Here is a 6,929-nt window from a genome sequence, read left to right on the forward strand (position 1 = left end):
TTATTAATGGGAGAGGAAAAAAAAATTAGGAAAAAAGTGCGAGCAACAGGAATTCAGATTATGCTGAATAATTTGCCTGTCTTTCAAAAATGTATGCAATAAATTCACTGTTTTCGAGTTTTATAACCTGAAAGATAATTATTGCATATTAGCGGGACTACTAATTTTTTAAATATTTTCTAAAACCTATAAATAGTTGTGTCCAGTAATTTGCACTATGACTATTTTTTTTAATATATTGTTTTTTTAAATTTACTAAAATCGACATCTTAGTAATTAAGTTTGCGTTATCTCCCTTGTATTATATAAAACAATTGCAAAGATCTTGGCAGATTTAAATTTAAAAAAAAAACATATTTTATTCCTGACAGTATCTTTACTAATTTAGAACTCTAACCAATACAGTATAAAATATTTATTGTCATGGTTTAACTGTAAAATATGTGTATAACGTTTAAATTCGCTTAAGAATGAGTTTGTCGCAAATATCTTTTGATAAAACGGCCTTCCGGCAAACAGCAGTCGGTCAAACGAGATTCATCCACGTTTTTTTTTTTTTTTTTGGAATTTGTCATAAGCCCATTGATAAGAAAATTATCTCAGGTTAGGGTTGTCCATAAATATGAAATATTATTTATTCATATAAAAAACATACACTTGTTTCGCCAGAATAATGAAATTAGTAATAAAAAATTAAAACTATTTGACCATCCCAATCCACTTAAGAACAGAGTTTCTTCCAGGCATCTCCGAACGAAATGAAATTTATATTATTTATATAGAAAATGTATACTTTTAACAGTGTCTGCCCCCCCCCCCCCCCCCCCCCCGAAAATTTCAAGTGCCCCCCGGGAGAAAAAAGTCTGGAAGAAACACTGCTTAAGAAGCAGTTACATTTTTTTTTCTCTTTCTTTACGGAAATCACCGGCTCAGGATTAGCCTCCCATTAGCTAGGCAGGGCTCAACACGGCAAACTCCGACTAACTGTCTTGAGTATCAGTTTGATTACCGCGTATCGGTCGCTTCTGACCTATCTGGAACCGTCGCCACGGGGCTGGCCACAGCACGGATGTGGGGCTTGGCCTGGTGCCCAAGGCGGCTGTCAGATGTCCCTATACTTTCTACTGCATATATTCTCATTGTTCTCTGATGCGTTTTTTTTTTTTTTGTTGATTAAACGTGTGTTCTTTACAGTATAATTTTTGTTATGAGTTTTGAAAATGAAATAATATGACTTAATATTTGTGCAAGGAGCTGGAGGGCTGCATCTCGATATCAAAACAGCCGCAGGTTGCCTACCCCTGCCCTATGTTCATATACATGGCAGCTTTGAGTAAATTCAAAATAAAACTTTAAGAAAGAAAATATAATACCATACAAAATGTTCGACCGACATGTTCATTTATCTTTAAAATACAATTATTGTAAAGTCACTGTTTTTCATGTTCACATCAACATGCAACTTTTAATAATAACAACGTAGGTAGCTCACAATTACCAAGTTACTTGTCTTAACAATTTACATTGTGTTAATTTTATTTCTTATATATTTTTATTTCTGAATATTTTTAAAACCACACTACTACATTGATAGCAATAAACTTTATTTTGTTTGTGTTGTTTCCCTTAGATTTAAAAAAATAGAAATGGTAAGTGACTGAAACAATATATTTAACAGCTTCTATTACAACAGAGTGTACAATAGACATGAAATGGTTTCAAATTTGTGTTGCCAGAAAGCAAATTATTCAACCAAAATTGAATATTTTATAACATTTGTGTAATAAGTACAAAATTGCTTCCGGTTACATTAAGGCTAGTAACAGTCAAAGGAATAATTACTAATAATACAGTAGTAATTTAGCAAACACTTTTATTTTTAATTTGGATTGTAAATTCAGGTTGTTGTGGTGATTGGGGATGTTATATTATTTAATATTATTACAATATCACGCTATACATCATATATCACTAGTGTGTATTTGTATCATGGAGAACAATTGTTCTAACTTTTATTGTTTTACTCACCCTGACCATTCCGTTTGACTTTAAGGAGAGGTTGGGGACAGTTTTTGAAAATATATAAATATAAATTGATAAAATAATTCTAAATGTCTTTTCAACGGCTTATATTCGATACAAAAATATAAAAAGAAGTGTAATCGATGGTTCCCAAAGGGCTTTAATTTTTTCAAATGTAATTATAATTTTATCGCTTGCCATATTTGAAAAAAAAATAATTTTCCTCATAAAAATGTAGTATAATAACATATTTTTTTCCTACCTATTGCATGCTTACAGCTGTTGTTATAACAATATTTATCGTTGTTACATAAAACTGTATGAGCATCAACTACAACATTGTTAAATATTATTTCAGCTTTCTATAACTCAAATGACATGCTTATGTAAATTTATTTTCGGTCTGTACTATTATATTAATCTTATAGAGACATTTGGGATTGCCTGATAATAGTAGTGGAATAGATGTAGATTGGTTTTTCTTCATATTTTAGCAGCCATAAACTATGATTATGCAGGTAGTTCAGGATTTGATAAAAGAAAGGGTGTAAGATAATATTTGGCATTATTAGTGAATAACTTAAATTTAAAAAAAATCAATTTAACAGCAATCTGACCGACCTGAGGGGACGGAGTGGTCTAGCGGTAGAGAGCTGAACTGCTAACCCGTAAGTCTCGAGTTCGAATCTGGGTTCAAGTCAGTAGATCGTCCCTGAGTCCACCCAACTATGATGGGTACCTAACTCACGTTAGGGAAAGTAAAGGCGGCTGGGCATAGTGTTGACCACACTATCACTTCATATACCCAGGTCAAAGAAACAAGTGAACTCTACTTCGCATGCCCTATAGGTTTGAAAAGGGAATTTTTTTTTCTTTACTTTGACCGACATGATGGTTACGATGTAACAGATGTAACATTAACATTTACTAAATGAGCCTCTACTAGACGGTTTACCTGCCAGTATATCACACGATCCTGACAACGTCTATGTTAGACCCTTGCCAGACATATGCTGGGCCCGTTAGAGACATGCGGGAAATACCGACTGGACACATGTTGCAATAATGCGTAGCACTCCAATGTATACAATTTAAAGTCCCGGCGTAATTAGGTATGAGTATATTGTATATATGCCGTGTAACAGAATATCATAGCTAGTGCTATATTTTAGTATGTATCCTTTTTTTATATATTGCAAATATGGTCACATCGTATCAATGTATCAAATATAGTTACATTGTCTGATATGGACATTTACATTTTTAATGTCTCACTGTTTTATTTTAAAATTAAAAGCATCGTTTACCTTTCAAATCAGACTGACCAACTCTTGGTCAGCTGACCGTCTCACGTGACAGGTCAGTTCGTTGTACTGTTATTATATTATTTCTGCCTGATCAATGAGAGTTTAATACATTTTATAGTATGAACTTTTTTTTTTTTTTTTTTTGCAACAAAAGACTATTAAGGTTTATTTACATAATGCATCTCAGATGGTTTTACTATTAAAAAAATTATAATCTTGTAATGTGTTACATAATTTATATAATCAGCAACTCTGATATCAGAATCTTTATCTTAAATGTGCATAGGCTCGATTACTCTCACAAATCTTATGAAGCTCTTGCTTTTTTCTCACTGCCTTACCCTGATTATTGTAAGCATCCATGATTTCAAGAGTAAGTTTTTCTTCCATTGGGATTCTCCTTTCTTTGTCTCTACAGCTATCAATAATCCACTTCATAGCCCTAAACTGACTTTCGTTGTCCTTGGCACACACTGGTACCCTATATGCTACTCCACCTTTAACAACATTAACAGTTATCAGCAGCGGTTTACAATTGTCAACAGCTTGTTTGAAGATGGTTACAGGATTGCACTCAAACTGACTCCTATCTATCTCCGAAATCTTGTGCCATTTCTCAATTTGTAGGTGCGTCATGTTTTCAAACAACCGACGCATCACTTCCCTGACTCTTTTCTTATTTCCTCCTTTCATCATAACATTTGTGAATTTGACGCATCACTTCCCTGACTCTTTCCTTATTTCCTCCTTTCATCATAACATTTGTGAATTTGGCGCATCACTTCCCTGACTCTTTTCTTATTTCCTCCTTTCATCATAACATTTGTGAATTTGACGCATTACTTCCCTGACTCTTTCCTTATTTCCTCCTTTCATCATAACATTTGTGAATTGGACGCATCACTTCCCTGACTCTTTTCTTATTTCCTCCTTTCATCATAACATTTGTAAATTATAAAACAATAGGATCATAGAACAAAGGTGAAATTGAAACATCTGTTGTCGGGGCTTTGAGTGGATTATGGAGTCTCTGATCTTTTTCTGATAGCTTTTTGTTAAGTTCTTCTTTATTAGTTATTGGGTCTAAAAAAAGCTGGACTGTAACGTGACATCCTTGAAACCTGAAAAACACAGTAAGGGGAGCCAATATATGTTTTTATTGAATTATTGCAGGGTCTTAACATTTTTATAAGAACACTCATTTTCGGCAATAAGTTTCCTAAGGCAGGGGTCGGCAACCTGCGGCTCGCGAGCCGCATGCGGCTCTTTTGACGTCCAGATGCGGCTATCCAGCTCCTTGCGCAAATATTAATAGTTATATAACTTCATTTTTACTGGACGGTGTGGTTCGAGTTTACCCTGTGTTCAATGGGATAGAAGATAAGCCTGGTGAGAACCAAAGGATAGAAGCGTACAATGCAAGTTATTCAAACCGATATCCAAGCCAGTTAGTCGGCGTTTGCCGTGTTGAGGCCTGACTGGCTAATGGAAGACACCTCCTGAGCCGGTGATGTACGTAAAGTAAAAATAAAATAAAAATTTACAGCTTCTTAAGTGGATTGAGATAGTCCTAGAATAATATGTGATTACCAATTTTACTATTCTGGCGAAACATGTCTATGTTTTTATATGAATAAATATTAGTTCATATTTAAAGCTATTTATTTTAAATAGCAAATCACCTTTTTTTCCTAATCCTAATCAAATACCGAATATTGAACTAAAACTGTTGTGGCTTTTTAAAAACTGGGAAAGTTTGTAAATTGTAACTTTTGGCTCTTGCATATCAAATGGTTGCCGACCCCTGTCCTAAGAAGGTCGCCATTTTAAAAATAAACGTTTTTTTTTTTTCATTTGTTATATCATTTATTTTAGTTAGTAGTAATGGGTAAGTATATCCTGATTTCTTCTGAATGTTATAAATGACATTGTCCATACATATTTACAAAGTAGGCTACATTTTTTTCATCAAGACCTGCATATGTTTATATGTTGCTTCGTAAGTTGATGACTTCATGGTAAGCTTTTCTTGTCCGGTAATATAAATCTGTTTCTTGCTGACTCTTGGAACAATGTTTCTTTATTATAGTAATCAAGAAGTAGATTTTTGTCCATAAGATGTTTATTGTTTTCTAGAAATTCCTCAAAAGTTTCATTTGCATTTACACTTGAGACTATAGCATCGGACACAAGGTGAATAAAAAACATTGTGATTGTTTCGTGGTAGCCTGTTGTGATCTTATGTCTATTTTTTTCATTGTGTCATTGTATTTTTGAATTCCTAACTTTATGTAAGGCACTACCCCAGATTTGCCATGTTCAGTGATATAATTCAATGTCATCATTAGATGAGCTTCATGTGTCCAATCCTCCAATGGTAAAGTTGTATCTTCAAATGCTTTGAGAAATATTTCATCACCCACTGAACGGTACTTCCTGTTAAAAAAAAGTATGAACGTTAAAAATTATTCAACGTCAATATTGAATGAAGTTATAGCATTGATGAAGGGTTGGATCCTATTTCTATACAAACAATTTACATTCATGTCACGGTTTTTTTATTGTAAAACTTAATACGATTTTATATAAATTTAGCATTCTTGCTTAATTTTTAAATATTTTCTAAAACGTATTAATTTTACATATATATTTTATGAGCAATATGCCTATTTCTTAAGCATATGTTTTTAAAGTTATTATAATATATAGCTCTGTTAGTTTGATTGGTTGGTCTCCCTTTACCTTTTCTATGTAATAAGAAATGACTTTAGTAATATGTATTTTAAGTTTAAAAAAAAAAGACATTTAGTTCTAGATTTTATCTAAACTGTTTGAAACTCTAATCAATACAGAATAAAACTTTTAATTTCCAGATAAAACAGTTTGTGATATGTATAACGTTAAAAGTGTTTATTTTTTGTTTGTTCTTGCCACCTTTTTTTTTGCTGAACTGAAAAATGGAACAAAGATCATGACAGAATATTAAAACACTTTTTATCAAAATAATAAAAGAATATTATAGGCTAACTATGTTTCGTATTTTAGCAATATAAATTATAATTGGATAAGTTGACCTACCTGATGGTGATGATGTAACTACTGTGATGAATCCACATGATGCTTGCCTTTCAAACTATTTTTATGATTTCACATGATGTTTTGCTATCATTTTAATGTGATAATCCCACATGGTGTTTGGCTATCTAACTACTGTGATGATTCCACATGCTGTTTGGCTATCATTTAAATGTAAAAACTCCACAACCACCATCATCGGATACTTCGTTAAATATAAGTTCTGCTTTTAAAGTACCTTTTAATTTTGTTGCAAGAAAACAAAATGACAACAAGTGCTAGCGAGAACGGCAATAGATTTAACCAAATGTTTTGCTGGTCTTTAAAATAAATATATATAAAGCAACATCACCTTTTTTTAACAATTTAACAATAGTTGTTTTTTAATTGAAACGTATACAACTAAAATAGCATGTAGGTTTAAACAAAAGAATCAACTCGATAGTCTGCATTTTGTTAGTAAATAATGTGTGATCATTTAAAAAAGATCTCTATGAGTGTCAATGTTCGGTTGCCTCTATTCTA

The 6,929-nt window shown here is 32.5% G+C and overlaps 1 pseudogene; it reads right to left on the reverse strand.

The window, feature by feature from the left end:
- Positions 1-3,483: 3,483 nt before the first annotated feature.
- Positions 3,484-6,445, reverse strand: LOC131939169 (small ribosomal subunit protein uS7m-like; annotated as a pseudogene).
- Positions 6,446-6,929: the final 484 nt, after the last annotated feature.

This window comes from Physella acuta, unplaced genomic scaffold (genome assembly GCF_028476545.2).
Source record: "Physella acuta isolate Inbredline_101_S28 unplaced genomic scaffold, ASM2847654v3 ptg000265l, whole genome shotgun sequence".
Taxonomy (NCBI): domain Eukaryota; kingdom Metazoa; phylum Mollusca; class Gastropoda; family Physidae; genus Physella; species Physella acuta.